Source organism: Schistocerca cancellata, chromosome 1, assembly GCF_023864275.1.
Source record: "Schistocerca cancellata isolate TAMUIC-IGC-003103 chromosome 1, iqSchCanc2.1, whole genome shotgun sequence".
In the NCBI taxonomy this organism is placed as follows: Eukaryota; Metazoa; Arthropoda; class Insecta; order Orthoptera; family Acrididae; genus Schistocerca; species Schistocerca cancellata.
The window spans coordinates 646812862-646838878 of NC_064626.1; the positions used below are offsets into that span (position 1 = coordinate 646812862).

The 26017-nt window shown below is 40.7% G+C and overlaps 1 protein-coding gene across 1 annotated transcript in view; it reads left to right on the forward strand.

Annotated features, from left to right (window-relative positions):
• The first annotated feature begins 474 nt into the window (after positions 1-474).
• Positions 475-26017, forward strand: part of LOC126091660 (zinc finger protein 585A-like) — a 100961-nt gene continuing 75418 nt past the window's right edge. Inside the window, exon 1 of the mRNA XM_049907084.1 lies at positions 475-1004. The gene's annotated coding sequence lies outside the window, so the exon portion shown is untranslated. The remainder of the gene's footprint in view (positions 1005-26017) is intronic.

Below are 26017 nucleotides of genomic sequence, written 5' to 3' on the forward strand. Positions count from 1 at the left end.
GAAGTAAAAAAAATCATAGAGAATTCTCCGAAACAATCCTGAAGTGCCATAAACAATAATTACCCTTGCATAGGCCTATTAATTCTTTTTTATGCAGTTAAAACTTGAACCTGAGTTATGATATACACATCGGCGAATTGAAAAAAAAAAACCTGCACACTAGCGCGGCGTGGCTGGTTCCAGAAGGTCTGTCAACATCTGAATGGAGAATATTGTCAAACTATTAATATTTGGTCACACATGTTCAGTGTGTGTTGACAATACCGAGAATATTTTGAGGTCTATCAGTGCTGTTCACCAATATTTCTGGTATTAACAGTATGTCAATACGCGCCCTCAGACGGTCAATATATTGACAGTTTAATAATATTATTGAACGTGTAAGGCCCCCCGTTACTAAATCCGATTTAGGGAACAACATGTAAACGGGGTGAGTGATATCTTTGCCCAAGCAACACTTTGGAACAACTGAAGTGTCAAAAGTAAGAGGTCAGCGGTATGCTCTTAGAACTGTTAGCTCGTTTGTAAACAACTAGATGTTTTTGTTGATATGCAGATGTAGTTTGTGACAATGCACTTACAAACATCAAACGTATTTCCACGAATATTATACTGGCTCCTGGAGAAATTGTGCCGGCACTAATTCGTATAGTACCCGATGATAATTATTGAATAATTATTTAAATGTACTAAAGAAAATTGAGACGCAAGTAATAGTTTTGTGCAGACTTTTTTTTTTGAAGATGTTTGGCACCGTTTCAACACTACGGCATTGCAACAAACCGTAACCTAAATTATACTATTAAGACCGCTCACTGCTGTGCCACACGACAAGAGACGAAAACTCTCTTGTTAACTCTAAGCATTATAATGAAATTAAACACACAAATATCTCTGGTACAAATTTATCGGAGGCGGCGTCAGCAGGCGGCGAATATCTGCAGTAGAATTTTACAGCCACGACTTTGAACTGTCTGAAGAGAGACCTCGGTAAAGAAATCCTGGTATGCGTTTATTTTATCTGTTAGTATCTAATTAAGAATTCTTAGAAAATCTCTTAACAATTGTATGATTAACTGAAATCTGTAGTCAGTAAATTATGTGCATAAGTAAATAAATTAAGTGTTGTTTAAAAAGAAATTGACCTGCAGTTAGTTTCTAGTTAAACCAGAGTAATGCAAGATGTTTTATGCAATAATGAAGTAAATTCCTAAAAGTAAGCATGAACCGCCTGTCTAGTTTAATGCGACGGAGTTTCCTTATTAATGCAAATGTTTTTGGATTCTTGCTAACTCTTTCTTTTGCTGTAGTGTGTGGTTGATGATTTGAATCATGACAGAAAGACTCAGAAGCCATATCTAGATTCTGTAGTGTCAAAACATGTTGCATCAGAGCTCCTTGTTTATCTCTAATATGTTCCATGGATACAATGAGAATTGATTAAAGCAGTGTAATGTGTCACCTACCAGTGTCCATCAGTGATTGTAACAGCGTTGTAAACAATTCAAGAGAAACATGGCTTTAGAGAACAATAATATGAATGTAATAATAATCACAATTGAAGTATTTATTGAAATACTTTCAGTGTAAGTTATCATCAGAATAATGTAGCTTATTGGAATCATTAGTGTGGAATCATTTCATGTGAAGTATTTGGCCGGGAGGGGGGACATTCCTTTTAACCATATTGCATGCTGTCATGGGCTAAATTCCAAACCACTTTGTAAGCTACATATTCTAATGTGTCCAGGAACTACTATAAATTAGGCAGAACACTTGAATTTGAGTTAATACTTATATCTAAAAACAAAGATGATGTGACTTACCAAACGAAAGCACTGGCACGTCGATAGACACACAAACATACACACAAAATTCTAGCTTTCGCAACCAACGGTTGCTTCGTCAGGAAAGAGGGAAGGAGGGGGAAAGACGAAAGGATTTGGGTTTTAAGGGAGAGGGTAAGGAGTCATTCCAATCCCGGGAGCGGAAAGACTTACCTTATGGGGAAAAAAGGACGGGTATACACTCGCGCACACACACATATCCATCCACACATATACAGACACAAGCAGACATATACAGAGGCAAAGAGTTTGGGCAGAGATGTCAGTCGAGGCGGAAGTGCAGAGGCAAAGATGTTGTTGAATGACAGGTGAGGTATGAGTGGCGGCAACTTGAAATTAGCGGAGATTGAGGCCTGGTGGATAACGGGAAGAGAGGATATATTGAAGAGCAAGTTCCCATCTCCGGAGTTCAGATAGGTTGGTGTTAGTGGGAAGTATCCAGATAACCCGGACGGTGTAACACTGTGCCAAGATGTGCTGGCCGCGCGCCAAGGCATGTTTAGCCACAGGGTGATCCTCATTACCAACAAACACTGTCTGCCTGTGTCCATTCATGCGAATGGACAGTTTGTTGCTGGTCATTCCCACATAGAATGCGTCACGGTGTAGGCAGGTCAGTTGGTAGATCACGTGGGTGCTTTCACACGTGGCTCTGCCTTTGATCGTGTACACCTTCCGGGTTACAGGACTGGAGTAAGTGGTGGTGGGAGGGTGCAAGGGACAGGTTTTACACCGGGGGCGGTTACAAGGGTAGGAGCCAGAGGGTAGGGAAGGTGGTTTGGGGATTTCATAGGGATGAACTAAGAGGTTACGAAGGTTAGGTGGACGGCGGAAAGACACTCTTGGTGGAGTGGGGAGGATTTCATGAAGGATGGATCTCATTTCAGGGCAGGATTTGACGAAGTCGTATCCCTGCTGGAGAGCCACATTCAGAGTCTGATCCAGTCCCGGAAAGTATCCTGTCACAAGTGGGGCACTTTTGTGGTTCTTCTGTGGGAGGTTCTGGGTTTGAGAGGATGAGGAAGTGGCTCTAGTTATTTGCTTCTGCACCAGGTCAGGAGGGTAGTTGCAGGATGCGAAAGCTGTTTTCAGGTTGTTGGTGTAATGGTTCAGGGATTCCAGACTGGAGCAGATTCGTTTGCCACGAAGACCTAGGCTGTAGGGAAGGGACCGTTTGATGTGGAATGGGTGGCAGCTGTCATAATGGAGGTACTGTTGCTTGTTGGTGGGTTTGATGTGGACGGACGTGTGAAGCTGGCCATTGGACAGGTGGAGGTCAACATCAAGGAAAGTGGCATGGGATTTGGAGTAGGACCAGGTGAATCTGATGGAACCAAAGGAGTTGAGGTTGGAGAGGAAATTCTGGAGTTCTTCTTCACTGTGAGTCCAGATCATGAAGATGTCATCAATAAATCTGTACCAAACTTTGGGTTGGCAGGCCTGGGTAACCAAGAAGGCTTCCTCTAAGCGACCCATGAATAGGTTGGCGTACGAGGGGGTCATCCTGGTGCCCATGACTGTTCCCTTTAATTGTTGGTATGTCTGGCCATCAAAAGTGAAGAAGTTGTGGGTCAGGATGAAGCTGGCTAAACCTCTTTCCTCATTACCTTAGCCAGCTTCAGCTGAAGCGGAAACGACCATAAACCACGATTCCAATATTGTGCGTATAAAGTCAAATAGTTCAAATGGCTCTGAGCAGTATGCGACTTAACTTCTGAGGTCATCAGTCACCTAGAACTTAGAACTAATTAAACGTAACTAACCTAAGGACATCACACACATCCATGCCCAAGGCAGGATTCGAACCTGTGACCGTAGCGGTCGCCCGGTTCCAGACTATAGCGCCTAGAACCGCACGGCCCATATAAAGTTGTTACGTACACATTATGAAGACTAAAATACTTCGAAAAACAAACACACACACATTCCACAAAAAGCCTAATGACACTAACGGGACAGGCGCGGGAAATAGGGGTTTTTTGGGTGGGGACAAACTAAATATAAACAAATTTAGACACCCACCCCCATACAAAACCACGCAAAATGACGAAAAAAACCAACATCACAAAACTCCCCAAATACCACTAAACACATCATCTGGAATCGGACACTTCCTTAGACCTATATAGCTCAACAGCAGCTCTCAATCTCATAAATTGGGATTGAACACTTCCCTTGACCTATATAGCTCAACAGCAGCTCCCGATTCCATAAATTAGGACCTAACATTTCCCCGGACCTATATAGCTCAAAAACATCTCCCGATACCAATACCAACATTCTGAGCAACACATTGGGATCGAACACTTCCCTTGACCTGATATCCTTACGACATCTCCACATACAGCCGTCCATGGTCCGAGATGCCAGAATTTTAAGTAAGCCTCATTTCTTCACGACTTCATCCAAAAATCCGAATAGTTGAAGAAATGTTAGTAGAGACAATGCACTGTCCCCCATCATAGCCGACGACTGAAAACTGTTGACACACCACCAGAGAGCACCACCGATCGCATCAAAACAACACCTAGAAACACACCACTCTCACAAACTAAATTCCGCGTCATCGTGATGTCACACACGACAACAGCCTTACGTCACGGGTCAAAGCCGACGAGTGGGATCGGATGCTTCAGTCGACCCTCCTCTAGAATAAACCAAATAAAAGACACTCCCCCCCCCCCCCCCTTCCACCCACACACACCAAAATAACCACTGCGGAAACCCACTGAAAATGTTGCCGCATAGACTTGTGTGTGGATTGAGAAGCAGAGACTTGGCTCAGTGTCATAATTTCCACACACTGCTGACACTGCACATTCCACCAAGTGGCCATATAACTGGAGAACTTTAATTGGGTACGCCATATTGTTAGCTATAACAGCAACCAACCAATGACTAGTAAACTTCATTGTAACATTCATAGATATAACAAAAAAAAGGTTAACAACACAATAAACTAAAAGTTTCAAAACCATAAATAAATTGGTAGGCAATAACTAAAGATTTTGAAATAACATTCTGCCAAGGCAGCAAAAGATCAAACTCCCACAACATTGAGTAACAAGCAGCACTAAGGCCAATACCTCACTAACATCACCCACAAAAATTTTAGAAACAAACACTACACACTAGAGTGCACCACCAGTTACCCCAACACTCCCTTTTCACAAAATCCATTTCTAACATGTTATGCCTCAATGATGTCACACAACACAATTACATCATGAACCGAAGCAGACGGGTGGAATCGGACCCTTCCATTGACATGAAACCAATTGTGTGTAGACCCGTCAATACAATAAATCTTAAGTATCACAATCTACACAATCAAACATATGGTATATGAATATATAAATTGCATTGTCAGTGAAGCAACCCTTCTGGAATCCAAACTGAGATAGTCTAAGAAAATTGTTTCTGCTTAAATGTGAGACTATTCTTGACTACACTACTTTTTCAAATATTATGGAAAATATGTCACTCAGGAAACTAGAACATAATTATTTAAGTGTTTCTTGTTACCTTTCTTATAAATATGTGTAACAAGCTCATATTTTAACCTGTCTGGAAAAAATCACTGTGCCAGTGATGCATTACGTATATCTTTAAGGGTGTTACTTATTAAGCTAGAGCAACTTTTTATAATTATGTTTGAAATTCCGTGACCACCATATGAGCTTTTGTTTTTTAGATTTTTGTTTATAATTCCATTAATTTCAGTGAACAACAACTTCTAGTTGTTTTAAGTTTTGTGGAAACGACATTTTCAAAGTATGTTATATTGGTTCTTCAGCTGAACTATTTAATCCTATTTTTGCTGCTGTATGTAAGATGTGATTGTCAAAAATACTCACAACTTGTGAGTTATAAGTCATTTAGTTGAGTACTTATTTTACACACTGACTGACTGTTCTGTCTCCTGTGTGACAATATCCCATATCGTTTTCATTTCATTATCTCCATTATTTATTTGTCAGAACATGCATACTTCTTGATATTTTAATTACTTTCCTTAAAATGCTCAGTATTTTTTGTAGTATGTAAGTAATGTTGGATCTCAACTTATTCTGGCCCTTATATAAACTTCCTGCTGCTTTCACAAGGTTTTAATTCCCTTGGTTACCCATTACTTGCTTTTTAAGGAGTAGCTGGATAACTTTTTAGAAAATATGTGAGGCATGTTCAGAAAGTAAGTACTGTTTTGGAAAAAACTCATAAAAACGTTTTTAAACAAAAGTATATTTTCACGGGAAGGAACATTTCTTAAAATATTTTTCTGTGTAATTGCCACCATTGTTCAGACATTTGTTATAGCAAGAAACCAACTTTTCTATGCCCTCTTCATATGAAAATGCTGCCAGGGAAGACAGCTACTGCAGAACACCATTTTTTGTGTCATCGTTGCTGTCATAGCATCTTCTTCCAGAATCAGGCTTAAAGTTCAGGAACTAGTGGTAGTCAGAAGATGAGAGATTGGGGCTGTATGGCAGGTGATCAAACTGCTCCCAACCAAATTATTGAATAATGTTTTGAATGACACCAGCAAATTTGGGACGAGCATTGTCATGAAGGAATGCAATACCTTGACTGAGCATTCCATGGCTTTTGTTTTGAGTGGCACGCCAAAGTTTTCTCAGTGTTTCACAGTATCGTACCACATTGATGATTTCACCTCTGGGAAGGAACTCAGCAAGCAGAATGCCCAGTCTGTCCTAGAACACAATGTGCACATGATTTTTTGTACTGAAACATTGTTTTGAATCTTTGTTTTTTGGGGATTGTGGGTGCCTCTATTCCATCTACTTTTGTTTTGATTCTGGGGCAACATGATAAACCCAAGTTACATCACCAGTCACAATTCTGTTTAAGTATACATCTCCCTCATAACTGTATTGAGTAAGAAATGTCGAAGCACTGTCAAGTCACTTCATTTTGTGGATATCCATAAGCATTTTTGAAACCCAGTGGGAACACAATTTACGAAGACTTAAGCAGTTTTTGGCATTTTCATGCAAAACAGTTTTCAAAATTTATGGAAACTCTTTACAAAGCATTCGTATCATGAGCCACCTGTTTCCATGAATTTTCTCAACCAGACAATCATTGACAATTGAAAGCTGCCCACTGTGTTTCATCATGAAAGTTGATTCGTCCATCATTGAATTATCTCACCCATTTCCTCATCAGTCATTACATTTTAACCATAAACCACTACAAGTTGTTGATGAGTTTCAGCTGGATTATCTTCTTTTTTTCAAAAACCATTTTTCAGAATGCTCTTCACTCTCGTTTGGCTCAGAGATTGTCTTAAACATTTTGAACAATCACCAACAAATGTAAAAACAGCAGAATCTGGCTATAATGATGTTAGAGGAAAGACAATGAATCAGAGAGATAAGGGCAAATGTGCAGAACTGTGGAACGAGTGCTGTTGGTGGTGATAGACGAAATGGTACTTACTTTCTGGCCACATCTTCTATTTTTAAATATTGACACAAATTCACTATGGAATAAATTGAATTTGGCATTAGCACTTCTTTCTGTATATACCTCATACTGTTTCAGTTCTGTTAAATTACACTTAAACCATTGTATCCTGTTCTTTTTAGTAAGCCTCACTGCTCTGCATGAACCTGCCTTACCACTGTGAGATGCTATATTTTTTATTTCCATTAATTGTGCATAATGACTGTGTAGTCCATTAACAATTGTGTACACATTGTTTCAGCATGAGTGCTGTTTGTAAAAATATTAACCATCAGGTTCCTGTTATCTTAATGCCCATTAGTTGGAAAATTAGCCACTGAAATAAGATTGAAACACCCAAATGATTCCAGTTCATTTATCCTGTATGTACATTTTAAGAAATCTACACTGGCTCAATAATGCATCTAGATTTTTCATAAGTACCTGAAAGTTTCCTAGAGGGGTTCTGTAGCATGTTAAAATTACCAGAGAAGTTCTGGAACAATAACTCACAATCTCGTGACACTGAGTTCTGATCAACACAAAAACTGTCTTTTTTTTCCCCAATATTTCCGACTTTGTGTCCAACTCTTACTGATGTTGGAATCCTTTTTTCCATGTTAACTCTACACAAAAATTATACTATTCTACAGGGTGTTACAAAAAGGTATGGCAAACTTTCAGGAAACATTCCTCACACACAAATAAAGAAAAGATGTTATGTGGACATGTGTCCGGAAACGCTTAATTTCCATGTTGGAGCTCATTTTAGTTTTGTCAGTATGTACTGTACTTCCTCGATTCACCACCAGTTGGCCCAATTGAAGGAAGGTAATGTTGACTTCGGTGCTTGTGTTGACATGCGACTCATTGCTCTTCAGTACTAGCATCAAGCACATCAGTACGTAGCATCAACAGGTTAGTGTTCATCACGGACGTGGTTTTGCAGTCAGTGCAATGTTTACAAATGCGGAGTTGGCAGATGTCCATTTGATGTATGGATTAGCACGGGGCAATAGCCATGGCGCGGTACATTTGTATCGAGACAGATTTCGAGAACGAAGGTGTCCCGACAGGAAGACATTCGAAGCAATTGACCGGCGTCTTAGGGAGCACGGAACATTCCAGCCTATGACTCGCAACTGGGGAAGACCTAGAACGATGAGGACACCTGCAATGGACGAGGCAATTCTTCGTGCAGTTGACGATAACCCTAATGTCAGCGTCAGAGAAGTTGCTGCTGTACGAGGTAATGTTGACCACGTCACTGTATGGAGAGTGCTACGGGAGAACCAGTTGTTTCCGTACCATGTACAGCGTGTGCAGGCACTAGCAGCAGCTGATTCACCTCCACGGGTACACTTCTGCGAATGGTTCATCCAACAATGTGTCAGTCCTCTTTTCAGTGCAAATGTTCTCTTTAAGGATGAGGCTTCATTCCAACGTGATCAAATTGTAAATTTTCACAATCAACATGTGTGGGCTGACGAGAATCCACACGCAATTGTGCAAATAAGTCATCAACACAGATTTTCTGTGAACGTTTGGGCAGGCATTGTTGGTGATGTCTTGATTGGGCCCCATGTTCTTCCACCTACGCTCAATGGAGCACGTTATCATGATTTCATACGGGATACTCTACCTGTGCTGCTAGAACATGTGCCTTTACAAGTACGACACAACATGTGGTTCATGCACGATGGAGCTCCTGCACATTTCAGTCGAAGTGTTCGTACGCTTCTCAACAACAGATTCAGTGACCGATAGATTGGTAGAGGCGGACCAATTCCATGGCTTCCACACTCTCCTGACCTCAACCCTCATGACTTTCATTTATGGGGGCATTTGAAAGCTCTTGTCTACGCAACCCCGGTACCAAATGTAGAAACTCTTCGTGCTTGTCTTGTGGATGGCTGTGATACAATACTCCATTCTCCAGGGCTGCATCAGCGCATTCCATGCGACGGAGGGTGGATGCATGTATCCTCGCTAACGGAGGACATTTTGAACATTTCCTGTAATATGTTGAAAACAATAGACTGGCTGGGTGAGATTAAGATATGTGAACACAAAATAAGCAGTCTTGCATATGCGGATGACTTAGTTGTGATGGCAGATTCGATTGAAAGTTTGCAAAGTAATATTTCAGAGCTAGATCAGAACTGTAAGGACTATGGTATGAAGATTAGCATCTCCAAAACGAAAGTAATGTCAGTGGGAAAGAAATATAAACGGATTGAGTGCCAAATAGGAGGAACAAAGTTAGAACAGGTGGACAGTTTCAAGTACTTAGGATGCATATTCTCACAGGATGGCAACATAGTGAAAGAACTGGAAGCGAGGTGTAGCAAAGCTAATGCAGTGAGCGCTCAGCTACGATCTACTCTCTTCTGCAAGAAGGAAGTCAGTACGAAGACTAAGTTATCTGTGCACCGTTCAATCTTTCGACCAACTTTGTTGTATGGGAGCGAAAGCTGGGTGGATTCAGGTTACCTTATCAACAAGGTTGAGGTTACGGATATGAAAGTAGCTAGGATGATTGCAGGTAGTAGTAGATGGGAACAATGGCAGGAGGGTGTCCACAATGAGGAAAGCAAAGAAAAACTGGGAATGAACTCTATAGATGTAGCAGTCAGGGCGAACAGGCTTAGATGGTGGGGTCATGTTACACGCATGGGAGAAGCAAGGTTACCCAAGAGACTCATGGATTCAGCAGTAGAGGGTAGGAAGAGTCGGGGCAGACCGAGGAGAAGGTACCTGGATTCGGTTAAGAATGATTTTGAAGTAATAGGTTTAACATCAGAAGAGGCAACAATGTTAGCACTGAATAGGGGATCATGGAGGAACTGTATAAGGGGGGCTATGCTCCAGACTGAACGTTGAAAGGCATAATCAGTCTTAAATGATGATGATGATGATGATGATGATGCTGTAACAAAGTGTTTGAAGTCATGCTGGTACGTTTTGATGCTGTGTGTTTCCATTCCATGATTAATGTGATTTGAAGAGAAGTAATAAAATGAGCTCTAACATGGAAAGTAAGCGTTTCCAGACACATGTCCACATAACGTATTTTCTTTCTTTGTGTGTGAGGAATGTTTCCTGAAAATTTGGCCATACCTTTTTGTAACACCCTGTATAATACCTGATATTTAACTTTTCCATCCCTGTTGTTTCGTGGTGTTCAGAGAGCCACAGAATGCGTGTCACTTCAGAACTTTCCACATCTAGCTGTAGGAAAAGCTCATCTATCTTGTTTTTCAGCCCCATAATGTTCTGACAAAACAAATTAGTTTTACTTTTCTGGAAACTATTACATATATTGTGATCCTGACCAATCTAAAAATTGTGCCTCTCCGGCTCCAGTAATCATTGGGATTTTCTCTTGTGCGCTTGTACTGACGACCCCCCCTTTTACGCTTTCTGCAAGATGCTCAGCTATTCCTATTCAGGAAAGACCATGATTTGTGTATACCCATCTCTTGTAGCAACAGGTACAGCACAGAAATGAGACTTTGTTTCAGTCAAAAGCAACCTACTCAGCTCCTTGTTTACACAGCTTACAGCTGCGTTAACCCGCGGCTGGTCATGTCACTGTCAAACTTCCACAAACCCCCCGAGTGTTTGCTGTTGCTGCACTTATTTCTTCCAAGTCAGCTTTGATACTATACTCTATCTTACAAGCCAGGCTGTTTCCTACTTCTCATATGGGAAGTACCTGATCCTCTTCTGATTTGATCCATTATAAATGGTTTTTGAAAGCCTGTGACTGTAGAAACAATAGGTTTGTTTATAAATAAATAAATCTTCCGCTACCAGTCACAGTTTTTCTTTATTTTACTTTTCGCATGACGCGTTTCGAGAAATAATTCCCATTTTCAAGTGCGTTTTTTTGTGTATTAAGCCATTTCTTTTGATGTTGTCTGTGTGTGTGTGTGTGAGTGCTTCATTTCGTTGACTTTTACTGAGATACATAAGAAACACATGACTTTTTAGTTGGGTATCAATTCTTTTTGTGAAGTTAGTGGCGAAATATAAAAGAATTTATACTTACAGTTTTCTAATGGTCCATTTGTGCAGAACCTCACACACACACTAAACATCACACACAACTTGTTGTACACTCTACACATCGAAAATATCTTATATAAACAAAACAGTTACAAAGATCTTTTTACAGGTATTCTACAGACTACCCTTGAGTGTTGTGGACACTCAGTGATCTTCATCCAGGCCATGCCAGGATCCCGGGGAATGAACTTGCTGATAGTCTGGTCGATCTGGCTACCAGTAAACCAACCCTTGAGATCAGTGTTCTGGAAACAGACCTCTGATCCACAGGTAGTGCTGCAGCAAGCAACATCGAACCCACACGTTATGACACCATTTTCAGGCACATCCAAGACATAGTCAACAAGGAGTACTTGACCATTTGCAACACACATAACAAGAAACTACAGACATTGACATCCAAACAAAATAAGAGATCCAACCTTGAAATAACTGACAAAAGCACACACACATTTTACAGTAGAGTGGTGAACAACACATACATAAAGTTCAACCAAAGAGAGAACGATCTACTCCAAAAAGGACTAAAATACAATGTAAAACCTAACCTCAACAACCATACACTGAAAAGGTTATAGCTGCAACTAAAAGTGCAGCAGATGCTTCAAAATTAAATTCAAATACAAAAGCAGCAATAGGTCACAAAGTAAGCAAGCTTCTTGAGAAAGAAATGAATAAAGATAAGTTTAGATCTAAATTATAATAAATGATACAAAAACTTTAAAATCTATAAATAATAAACTGGAAAACAACCAATGCATAGTTGTAAAGTCAGACAAGAGCAATCCATTAGTTGTGACGAAAGAAAAAGAATACATACACAAAACAAATGAATTTTTTGCTGCTAATAATATTCAGCACATTGAAAAAGACCCAACCAAACAATTTCAAAGTAAAATTAAGGAACAATTAAAGAACACACATTTCCTGTTGACAGAAACTGAAAAGAAATAGGCTACCTTACATGGATGAATCCAAAAGCACCACACCTAAGAGCACAGCCAAAAATACACAAAAATGGAAACCCGATACGTCCTGTTGTCATCTCTATAAATAGCCCAGCATACAAACTGTCACAAAAACTGAATAACATACTGATGAAAAATTATACATATGAAACAACATATTCCATAAAAAAACAGCATGCTTCTAGCTAAAGAACTAAGAACCAGAAAGCTCCCCCAAGATGCATAGTTTATATCACTTGGCATCACCAACCTTTATTCAAACATACCCATACAAGAAGCTCTAACAGTAATACAAAAGAACCTTATGCAACACATGAAACTTTCATACACAGAGATTGTCGAATTTATGGAACTCATTCAGCTAACCCTAAATTAGAACTACTTTACCTTTAATGACAACACTTATAAACAACCAGATGGCCTAGCAATGGGATCATGTATACCCGGTACCATAGCTGACATATACATAAATCACTTAGAATAAAAATCATTTGACAGCCAAGAACCTTGCCTAAAGGAAATAGAATTTTATAGGAGGTACGTAGATGACACACTACTGTTAGTGAAAGGGGATACCAAAGACATCACAGACATTCTAAATCATTTCAATTATCTAAATGAGAAAATCAAATTTACAGTGGAACATGAACAAAATAAAAGCATCAACTTTCTGGACCTAAATATTACAAGACACAACAACACATGCACATTCAAAATTTATAGGAAAAACACAATGACTGACACCACAATCTCTGCAACCTCATGTCATCCAAATATCCATAAACAGGCAGCATACAGATCAATGCTGCATAAGGGCAACAAAAATACCATTGAACCAAGAAAATATGCAACAAGAAATAAACACAGTGAAAAAGACTGCAGTTTCCCATGGGTACAATGCTTCCATGGTTGACACAATCTTAGACAAAGTGCAGAAAAACCCAGAAATACAAGCTGCAACACAGAAGAAAAAGAGAAAAACAAATGTATATCTAGTGTTCCAAACATAGGCAATGTTTCACAGAATATTGCAAATATTTTCAAAACACACAGAGTAAAAATTGGGTTTTTTACATCTAATAAGCTACACCAAAATTAATACACAATGTAAAGTGTAATAATGATCCATATTCAGTCTCTGGAATATACAAGGTAACATGCCAGGAATGCTCCAAGTTCTACTTAGGACAAACAGGCCAAAATTTCAACACCAGGTACACAGAGCACATTAGATCATACACACACAACAAACACACTACACCAGCAATAGCAACACACACACACACACACACACACACAATAAAGGACATAAAATGGATTTGCTTGAAGAACTGGAGATATATTCACATTACAGAAAATAGGACGATAAAATATTAAATGACTAACTTGAAAGTGCATCAGTGAATTTCTTCAGATGTTTCAATAATATACTTAAATAAAAATTGCAAAGCATAGAAATCAGCACAATTGTAAAATCAATACAAGTAATTTATGAGCCAAATTGTTAAGATAGATAATCTCTGTTCCAAAGCATATCATAATCTGTGGAAGGCCTATAATGTTATCTCTGTGGACTACCTGTAAGAAGATCTTTGTAACTGTTTTGTTTATATAAGATATTTTTGATGTGTAAAGTGTACAACAAGTTGTGTGTGATGGTTAGTGTGTGTGAGGGTTCTACACAAATTGACCGTTAGAAAACTGTAAGTACAAATGCTTCTAAATTTTGCCACTAACTTCACAAAAAGAATTGATACCCAACTAAAAAATTGCATGTTTCTTATGTATTGCAGTAAAAGTCAACGAAATGAAGCAGACTCGCACACACTGACAACATCAAAAGAAATGGCTTAATACACACAAAAAATGCACTTGAAAATGGGAATTATTTCTCGAAACAGGTCGTGCGAAAAGTAAAATAAAGAAAATTTGTGACTAGTAGCAGAAGATTTATTTTTTTATAAACAAACCTACTGACCTTCTTCATCCAAATCCCTGCACAAAGCTCCTGTATTTCCTGTTACCTGGATAACCCTGGCAATAGGTTTCCCAATGCCTATGACCTGGTATTCTGCACCTAGCTTTTAATGTAACACTTGGCCTACATCCCTCCTGTGAATACTACCTAGCAGCAGGACTCTCTTCTTTGTACTTGACTTTTCAACCAACCAAGGCTCAAAGTTATTTCTATGAATCTGCTGCACCCTGCTGTGCTCAAACCCTGTTTGAGGCTCTTAAGAAAGTGAACTGATTGCTAACTGGAATCCTGAGTGTCCCCCCCCCCCCCCCTTTACTTATTACTTGTCACCTTTTCCCAGCTCCTGCTGTCTCTTTCCTCCTTCAGCCCGTCTAATTTAGAATATGCCATTTCTGGTTCTGGATGAAGAGCACAAATCCTTCTTCCCCGTTCCATGATTCTCTTGTGTCAACTACATAATCTACAGTCCCATGGGAGAGCCTCATCTGATACTCTCTTGGCTTCCCAGCTACACAACAAAATACCAACCTGCAGTCCTCTCCCATACTAAATAATTATGGCACAACATCACATTAATTGTTGCACACTGACAGTGGCTCAGAACAATCACATAAACTGATTAAAACTATTCAAATATTACATTGCCATTGGTAATTTTATTAAACAACAAACATATTTTATATGAGAAGTAGCATTGGAATTTAAATGTTTACTTTCAAACTTCATTAACTGAAAACAGCTACAATTGAAGATAACTATCTTTCTTAAGAGAAAGCTTCGTGACTACAATAGTGTTGCCTAGTGAACGAGCTAACATAAAACACTCAAAGAACCCTGTAACTGATGTACACTATCACAATAATCACATGTTGAACAAAGCTGATTGTGTATTAATTAATAAGTAACAGGTAATGTACAAATATATGCAAATAATTATTTCTGTCAAATCTGTTCCTGTAACATCTTCAACGCCTTATAGTTAACTTTGGGGTTTCACAGTAGTAGTGTTTTGTTTTCAGGAAGTTGCTCCACATTACTGCTGAAAATGTTTGTTCAGTGTTGGAGCAACTAGACTTCCCCTCATTGTTGAAAAAGTAGAAAACAATCTGCAGTCAAGAACCACCCTCTTGACAGGATGTAATGAATTTTAATCCTATTTTAATCAGTGAAAACAAGAAAGAACAACATGAATGAGTGGAAGAAAGTAATTATTTTTCGAGGAGTGTAGCACCTGCTTGATTCAGAGATTTTTTTATCATCAGTAGTTTGTTGTTACATTGTAAATGTTGACCCATAACAGATATTTTGTGGTAAACAGAAAGCATATACTAATTCCAAACCACAAGCTGATGTAGAAATAAAATAGAAACAATAAAGTTGTAAGTATGGCAATTCATAAATACATTGAATTGAATTCCATTCTGGCATAAAAGCCATACAGTTTTGAATTTCATGCTTCTACTTACTTGACTACAAGTGCCATTTGTGGACTCGAATGTGCACTTTAACACTTTTATTGCAAGATGATCATATATGCCATAACAAATCATTACAGATATTTAGTTTGAAACTGATGAGATTACTGCAGAACTGGAGAAAGTTCACATTGGTGCTATGTAATAAAGTCCATGAAACAATTCAAAACCACTATAATCTACATGATAATTATAATTCTCATTATTGTTCCATGTCAGTTGCACATTTTTAATTAGATTACATGTTTTTATCACCCTGGATCATCTTCAGATGCAAAACAAAATAAAACTGAATGTGTACCATCTAATATTTTACAATAAGTATAACAGGCAAGATTTGTAAATAAACATAGAATTTACCTAGGTAGTCATGTCAGCAACCAATCTTGTCTACTCAGAACCACATACCAGAGAACTGTGTTTTGAAGTTGCAGCCACTGTTTCAAATAGATATATGTTGGAGGTAGGGTGATGGGGGGAAGGGAAAATGGACTGAGGCTGATTGGGAGAGGGGAAAGAAAGCAGGGAGGGGCTGGTGGAGTTAAACAAGAGAGTTCATGCTAAAACTATAGGATGTATAATTATGTAAAAATACTCATTGAAACATTAATCATGTAGACCAATGGGTATGTAAAATGTAAACAGCATAAAATGATGATGATATGAAATTGGAGTGAGGGGGGCAGATTGAGAGTGGGCAGAGAAGGCAAGGGAAAGGGGGTGGGGGAGGGAAGGATGGTCGCAGAGATGCTAATGGTTGTTGTACTAAAATTGCAAAAAGTTAATAATATAAATAAGTTTCTGTTAAGATATCAGAATGACTGTGTAAAATGAAATTAAAATTTGTATACAATTTTATTTTTATAATAAGAAAGTATGACTTTATACTTTCAAAGGTTCACACTTTGAATATCTTCAGATACTAATTCAATTTTCGCTACTTTATCTTCACTTTTATAATCTACTATTTTATCCCCCTTTTACAGTTTTACACAACCATTCTGGTGTTGTAACAGAAGATTTTTTACATTGTTGACTTTTGTGATTTAATTATAAGACCCTCTCTTGTTAAAAACATAGCATCCCTGCCACTATCCCTCCCTCCCCCACCCTTCTTCCCTTGCCTTCGTTGCCCACTGTCAATGCTCAGATTTTGTTCCATTTCATAATTTCACTATTTTACACTGTTTATATTTTATATACCCATTGTTCTACACTGTTAGTGCAGCAAAACACAATGCTCTGATATATGGTTCTGAGTAATCAAGATGGAGTGCTGGCACAATTACTTGGGTAAATTATACATTTTTCTACAGATCTTGTCTTTTCTACTTATTGTAAAATATTAGACTGTACATATTTAGGTTTAAAAATGAGCAACTGATGCAGAACAATAAATGAGAATTATTGTAACAATTCAAAATACTGATACAGATAAGTGGCCATGAGCAATATAACAAATGATACAGTATGTGAAAGACAAACCCTCAAAAGTGTTTTACATTTACTGATTTTGTGTGTCCACTCTTCATCACATGATACACATCTAATGGTAATCCAGTTATGCTCATACCTGACCTATCATACAGGAGTGACAGTAAGAACAGCTGCTGCAGTGTGGTGTCACAAGTCTTCAAAGTTCTGTAGTAGAGGTGGACTTCGTGACGTCTCATTCAGGTAACTTTTTACACAGCTGGGAGAATGTAGAGTGACATCATCATGTTGAATGATGAAATCCCTTCTATCAGTTTCAAGTTGTGGCTTGAGCCACAATTGCAGCGTATCAGGAGAGGTGAGACCAGTGACAGTTCTGACAGTAAAGGAAAAGGGCCCATGTACTTTCCTGTTGGGCCCACACAGAACATATTAACTTTCTCAGAATCTGAAGTGTGTTGAATAGCTACATATGGATGCTTTGTCCCCCATATACATGTGTTGTGTTTGTTGACTTTTTCCAAAAATTAAAAGTTGCTTTGTCACTGAAGATTAATTTACTTGTGAAGTCATTTTCGAGAACATTTTGCAATGCAGATGGGGTATTTGGTTGCCATGGCTTACAGCTTGTAGGAGCTGCAGTTTGTACAGCTTCATCTGAATAACTTACATGGAAATTTCTACATTGTTTGTTGCTGGATAATCAGACTTTCCTCCTCATCCCATCCCGTCTGTCTCAAGTTTTCAAATCTCATCTGGTGCAGTTCCCTACAATCAGTCTTTCCTTTTCATTCCATAAGGTAAGTCTCTCCTGACCTGGGATTGTGGGTGACAATTTCTAAACTCTCCCCATTTCCTAAATCTCACCAGTCTTTTTCCTTCACCGTTCTTCCTGGACTTCAAGTCTTCTGTCAGAAAAAAGTGCCAGTGGCTCTAAAAGTGCAGATTTCAATACCCTTATATGTTTGTTCTTCTGCTGCCACTTGGTGAGTAGATTTTCATCCATTGAATTGCTTTATAGTTTTTTTTAAAAAATATTGTTTTTGTTGATACATTTATCTATACTGATTTTTTAAAAATGTTCCATTTATTTTATAATTACCATGTAGACGTTGATATGAGGAGCACAATTCTTCTACATTCAGATGGTTTTCTTGGTGCAGACCCTCCTTGGACCTGATTTATGATCGGCACTCAAGTTTCCATTTCTGGTGTTCTCTACAATGTTTCATTAAACAAACACATGGTCTCCATTGTTGGGTTTCACCTGCCATTAATTTTCAAACTTCTCCATAAGTGTGGACCATGAAGGGAGGTTGTCCATGCAGTGTATGCTCCATCTCTATGCCTTTCCATCTTTGCACCCTTCCCTTTAATAAAGTAATATATCTCAAACCAGCATGGTAGCCATCCTGTTGTAAGATGGTCGTCAAGTACTTGCCAGTGGTAGCCCTCTGACCAAAGAGAGATTGCATTGTTGGTGCCTGAGCTGAAAACTCCTCATGTACGCAAGGAGAATATGCCCATCATGAGTGGGGCATAGGGACTCCAACCAAAGGATTACTGGCCAGGTAGTCATTGCTGAGGCTGGGTGACGCACATGAGGAGAGGCCCTGTTTGGAGTGGATGACACCATGGTGGTTGAGCTGCAAATGAAGTAGATGAAGTTATTTCCCACTGGTGGTCATATGACCCCAGCAGTCTCTGTGGAAGGAAAGTCCTCTTTTAATGCAGTTAATGCTATTATGACACTGCCCACCTTGACGACGGTACTCCTGCCTGTTACACCACCTACAGCGGGCCCTCAGGGTTGCTCAGCCATGCCCGTCCCTCTGATGTTTGGGGGCTCCCCTCTTGCTGCCTCCCCCACACCTGCTTTGAGATCAATGGCTTCCCACCCACCCACTTCTCAGTCAGAGACGAGTCACCTTACTCTGGATTCTCTTGCTAGGAAGGGGTCCCTCAGGACACTTCCTTCCAAGTTTTCTGCCTGTCTGCAACTGGACACCAACCAGCGGCTGAAGGAGCCAGAGGCTGCTGGTCTCAGTGCTTTGCTGTCATCATCTTTACCTGAAACTGATTCAGATAAGGCTTCACAGTCATCAAAATCCTCTAAGGAGAGGAAAGACAAGAACAAGTCCTCCAAGAAGAAGGACAATCCGATAGCCCCCACACCACCAGATCCAGCTTGTTCCACCCCTGTGGCTGAAGTAGAGATTCTGGCAGCCCTGAGGCCCTGGTTCGCACCACACAACAGAACCTGGAACCAGTATGTATTGAGGCCATAATCCCTCAACCAGTGTCAGCAAGTGAACCTGGGGCATAACCTGCCTCCTTGGTCCCTTCATGGCTTCCCAGTACATCGACGGCATTATTCTCCAGTGGAATTGTACTGGCTTTTTACATGACCTGGCTGTGCTATGACATCTTATAAGCACTTCTGCTGCCTTCTTCATAGCCCTTCAGGAGACATGGTTTCCAGCAACATGGATCCCGGCCCTTTGTGGATATAGGGATTATTATAAGAATCGTTTCACCTATGACAGAGTGTTGGGCGGAGTTGCACATATGTTCTGGACACACTATATAACGAACTTGTGTCTCATAATACCAGGGGGGACCCAAAAGAAACTGGACTCAGAGGGCGCTGCCACTCATAGACGTAGTGCAGGGTTCTCACGGTTGATGGTGTTAGTAGAGATCTTCATGAAACAGCTGCGCAGACAGCGGCAGTGTAGAGCTGAACATGCAAGTGTGGTGTTGTGTTTCTCTGACTGTTGGCAGGTTACCTCTGCGAAATCGTTATGGCAACTTTAATAGAACATAGAGTGTGTGTGAAATTTTGTTTCCTGCTTAAAAAAACTGCAACGGAGACACACTAAATGCTTCAGGAAGCTTTCTAGGAGGATGCCATGAGCCACACACAGGTTTTCGAGTGGTTGGACGCTGTCCGCCGCTCGTGGTGTCGCGGTAGCGTTCTCGCTTCCCGAGCACGGGGTCCCGGGTTCGATTCCCGGCGGGGTCAGGGATTTTCACCTGCCTCGAGATGACTGGGTGTTTGTGTTGTCCTCATCATTTCATCATCATCCAGGAAAGTGGCGAAATTGGACTGAGCAAAGACTGGGTAATTGTACGGGTGCTGATAACCACGCAGTTGAGCGCCCCACAAACCAAACATCATCATCATCATCACATCATCGTTTGGACGCTTTAAACGTGGTGAGATGTGTGTTGAAGACCAAGCTCTTTCTGGACGCCCTACAACATCGCAAAATGAGGAGAACATTGAAAAGGTCCGCCAAAAGCTCAACAAGGATCATCGCCAAATGATCGACCACATTTTAGCAGAGACAGTAATCAGTTGGAGCTCGTGCCAGCGGATTTTGAGTGAGACGTGTTGCTGCTAAATTTGTTCTGCACCTTCTCACACAGGAGCAAAAAACCATCCGCATGAATGTGTGTCAGGACTTGAAAACAGAGATTGCACATGATCCAAATTTCTTGAACGAAGTCAGTACAGTGGATGAGAGTTGGTGTTACAGGTATGACCCAGAAAACAAGCAAGCATCAAGCCAGTGGAGGACTCCCAACTCTCACAGACCAAAAAAAGCAAGGCATGTGAGGTCAAATGTGAAGACGATGGTCATTGCCTTTCTTGATGTTCGTGGAATTGTGCATCGGGAATTCGTACACCCTGGCCAGACTGTTAACCAGCACTTTTACTTGGATGTTTTAAGGTGTCTGCGAGAAGATGTGAGAAGGTAATGCCCGGAACTTTGGTGATCAGGTGACTGGTTTCTGCATCACGACAAAGCTCCAGCACACATGGCCTTACGAGTGACCCACTACTTGGCATCTCAGAGGCGATCTGTCGTTCCCCACACTCCGTATTCACCGGACCTAGACCCGTGTAACTTTTTCCTATTTCCATGAATGAAAAAAACGCTAAAAGGGGAGCATTATGATGATGTGGAGGCGGTAAAAACAGTTTTGCAAAGGGCACTGGACAATATCAAACTTGGAGAGTTCCAAACATGCTTCCAACAGTGGGAAAAGAGACTTGACAAGTGCATCGCATGTAATGGAGAGTATTTTGAAGGTGACTGAAGTAATTTTGTAAAAAGGTTTATCAATAAATTTTTTATGACAACAATCCGGTTTCTTTTGGTTCCCCTCGTACACCTTAGGAGGCTGTGGCCGTTCGGGTAACAGCATTTCAGGATATTACCATCTGCATGTTTACCTCCATCTCAGTGATGTGTCTCAGAACATTGGTTTTTCAACCCCCCCTACCTATCCAAATCTTGGGTGATTACAATGCCCATAACTATTTGTGGGGTGGAACCGTGATCACTGGCCACAGTAAAGACCATAAAACCTTACATGCACAACTTGACCTTTGCCTCTTGAATAACGGTACCCCCACATACTTCAGTGTAGTGCAGGGGACTTTCTCGGCCATTGACCTTTCCATTTGCAGCCCTTGTCTTCTGCCAACCATCCACTGGAGAGTCCACAATGACCTGTATTGCAATGACCACTTCCCGATCTTCCTGTCCCTCCATCAGTGTCACTCCCGTGGATGCCTGCCAAGAAGGGCTGTCAACAGTGAGGTGCTTTTGCCTCTGCTGTCACCAGAATACAACTACAGCCATTCTTTTGGCATCTGATTTGGTGATCCCCTGATCCTCAGACCTGTCCCGATGGAAGACAGTACTGTGGTGATCACCAGATATTGCAGAGGCCATTAGGGATTGCAGGTGGGCTCTCCAGCACCATAAGTGTCACCCATTGATGGAGCACCTCGTTGTCTTTAAACGGCTCCATGCCCAGGTCCACCATGAAATAAAACGATGGAAACAAGAATGTTGGGAACAGTATGTTTCAGCCATCAGCCTATGTACTTCCTTTCTTAGGTTTGGGCAAAGGGCAAACATCTCTACAGGTACCAGGTAGCTGCAGGTGTAGTTGGTATTAACTTGAATGGCACTGTCTGTGCTGACCCAGATGCCATCGCTGAACATTTTACTCTGCATTATGCTCAAGCCTCTGCATATGAGAATTATTAACATGCCTTTTGTGTCCTATAACAGTGGGTGGAGTGAAAGCAACTACCTTTTACTGTATGCCACCTGGAGTCACATAAACCTCATTCAGTGAGTGGAAATTCACCAGTGTCCTAGCCAACTGTCCTGATACAGCCCCATGGCTGTACCACGTCCACAACCAAATTATCGAGCACCTATCAGTGGACTGTCTATGTCATGTCCTCACCATCCTTAACCACATCTGGAGCGAGGGTGAGTTCCCATTGCAGTGGCAAGAAAACCTCATCATTTCCGTACTGAAACTGGAAAAGCACCCTCTGGAAGTTGACAGTTACCACCCAATAAGTCTCAGCAGTGTTCTCTGTAAGTTTCTTGAATGCATGGTGAGCCAATGTCTGTACTGGCTCTGTGAATCTTGGGGTCTTTTGGCTCCGTCCCATGGTGGTTTTCACCAAGGCCCTTCCACTACTGATAATCTGGTTTACCGGGCACTTACCATCTGAACAGCTTTTGCCCATTGTCAACACCTTATAGCTGTCTCCTTTGACCTACAAAAGTCTTATGACACCACATTGTGACATGACATTCTTATCACCTTACATGAGTGGGGTCTCCAGGGTCCACTCCCAGTTTTTATCTAGAAGTTCCCTGTTGCATTGTACTTTGTGGTTTCGAGTTGGTGCTTCCCACAGTGCATTGCCCGCCCCCTCCCCCAGTTCAAGGAAATGGGGTCTTGCAGGGCTTTGTACTCTGTGTCGCTCCCTTTCTCTCTAGTACCCATCAGTGGGCTAGGAGCAGCTGTGGGGTCCTCAATATCGCCCTCCTTGTAAGCTGGTGACTTTTGCCACTATTATTGCTCCTCTAGTGTTGGTCTCAGTGAATGTTTATTGCAAGATGCCACACAAAAGGTGCAGGTGTGGGCCTTCACCCATAGCTTTTGCTTTTCAGCCATGTCTAGACTCATGTCATGCACTTCTGGCAATATCGTACCATTTGCCCAAAATCAGAACTTTACCTCGACAACCAATTACTCAATGTAATGGAGTCTTATCCCTTTTTAGGACTGGTCTTCGTTTCTCCCCATCTTCATCAGCCTAAGCAAAAGTACTGGATGCACCTTAATACACTTCACTGCCTGAGTAAAACCAGCTGGGATGCACATCGAACTACCTGTCTGCAGCTGTACAAAGCCCTGATAAATCCCATCTTGATTATGGGAGTCTGGCATATAGTTTGGCATCATTGCTCAGCATTATGAGTACTGGATCAGAGATACCACTGTGGGGTTCGACTTGTGACAGGAGTCTTTAAAACTACACTTGTGAACAGCTTACTTGTGGATGGTAGCCCTCCTCCATTGTGGATCAGGTGCCAACAACAGCTTGTCAAGTATAGTACCCAGTTCCCCTAAGCATCTGAACTACCATCTCCTCTTTCCATACATGGAGATCCATCTCCTGCAATGGCGGCCCAGATCAGAGATTACTATTGCAATCCACGTCTGGTCCCTCCTCTCTGAATTCCAGTTGTTTGCTCTTCCTTCTCTTCTCTGGGCCCAGTCACTTATACCTCCATGGTGCATCCTTTGGCCACAGCTTCGTCTTGACCTCTCACACAGTAGGAAAGACTGGGTTCCTCCTAAGGCCTTCACCATCAGTTTTTCTCCATCATCGGTGCTTCTTGGGACTCAGAAATAGTCTGTATTGATGGTTCGGTGGTTGCTGGTCATGTGGCTCTGCTTACACTCACATGTGACGTATTGAACTGTGCTCCTTAGCAGGTGGCCGTATTGTTTTCACTTGGAGTTGGTAGCCATCTTTCATGCTCTTGAGCATATCTGTTCCTGCAACAGTGGGTCCTTTCTCATTTGCAGCAACTCCTTGAACAATTTGCAAGCTCTCAACTAGTGTTACCCTTGCCATTCCTTAGTCATTGCTATTCTGTTCTGGAAACAGACCTCTGATCAGTATTATGCCATCAAGTTTGAGGAATATGGAATGGTTCATTCTGACTTCACCACTCTAACTACAGGTGATAAAGGAGACTATGGATCTGTGGAGGTCCTCCATGCAGGCCTCTCACAAGGACTCTACTGTCCTTTGCCAACTTTGCATTTGCTATGCATTCTCCTCTGGTCATGTTTACTCATGGTCATCTCCTCTGTTGCAAGGACCCTTTCTACTGTTGTTTGCAGTTCCCATTTGATGGTGGTCCACATTTTGCTGAACTGTCTCAACCTGGTCGCCCTGAAGCAGACACTTAATCTTGCTGACCATGGGAGAGTCAACAACTGACTTAGTTTACATGAGGGGGGGGGGGCTTTCACTACTCTCTTTAAGGAAAGGCCACTTAATGTTGTCGGTCCATTGAGGTGTTGGCAGAACACTGTTGCCTCCTCTGCCTGGACCGGGCTGCAGCTGTCTGGGCTTAGTGGTCCAACCCAGTCCTCACTGTGCCTTCTTGTCTACTCCTCTTGCCCCTGTTATGTGGTATGTTAGATTTGTTCATCTTCTGTCTCTCTTTACTCCTCTTGCCCTGTCTGTGTTGCTAGTATATATTAGGCAATTTCTGATTGGTTTAGCTCAGATAATGGCAGGGGCTGGGGGATGTGTATCTCCTCATTGGACTCTGCTTTCAGGGGCTTCTGGCTGCTCCATAGATGAGGCACCTTGCTTGCCTTTCTTCCTCTCTCTCCCTTTCTTCTTCTTCATTTTTATTTTATTTTTTGCCTTCGTTGACCGTTTTAGGAACATGAGGTGTCTGTGCAAGGAAAAAGGAATTGATGATGTAGTTGTTTTGTGCCTTTAATCATCCAACCAACCAATCAGCAATGCAGTGAAATGACATTACATTACCATATTACAGTGTTGATTCTAATCATACATTAACCTTAAATATTAAATTCAAGAGTTTCTGTGATACTAGTCTTTAATGGAGTACAAGAAGTTACCAAATAGAAAGTTATGTAATTTAGTCTTAATGCCACTACATCATCTGTATGACATTTAAAGTGCTCTGGTAGATTGTTAAATATATGTGCACCGATGTTGCTGATTCCGTTCTGTACTAATGAGAACTGTTTGAGCTCTTAATAGAGACTGTTTTTGATCCTGGTGTTATATTCATGATTTCCACTGTTTTTGTGAAGAGATAAAAACTGACAATGACAGGACATTTATTAATATATGTATTGTAAAGTAATTGTCAAAATAGCCAGGTTTCTTCTGTTTTATTTATTTATTTTTCTTTTTTTAAAAAGATGTCTCTTCTCATTGTTCTTGACTTAACAACAGATATAATTTTTATAACAAACTTTTGTATTATGAAAATACTATACCTGTAACTTGAATTCCCCCAGAAAATGATTCCATAACTCGTTAGTGTGTGAAAATGTGCAGAATAAATTAGTTTCTTCATTTTTAAATCATCTATAGCAGTAATCATGGATACTGACAACCAAAATGCTTCAATAATTCTAGGCAAGGGCTTTTCCACGTGAGGTTGTAATCAAAGAGGGTCATCAAGAAAATAAAGACTTTCTAGCTATACAAAATGAAAAACACAATATTCATTGGAGAAAAAAAAAATTCTGTTTCATACATTAATCTTCCGCCACCTCTGTACATAATCACCTTCTACACTCAGAAACATTTATCATATGTGGTCATGAGCTTCAGAATTCCCTTGTTATGCTCTTCTGCTGCCAGTTAATTAAGCCAGGTGGTAA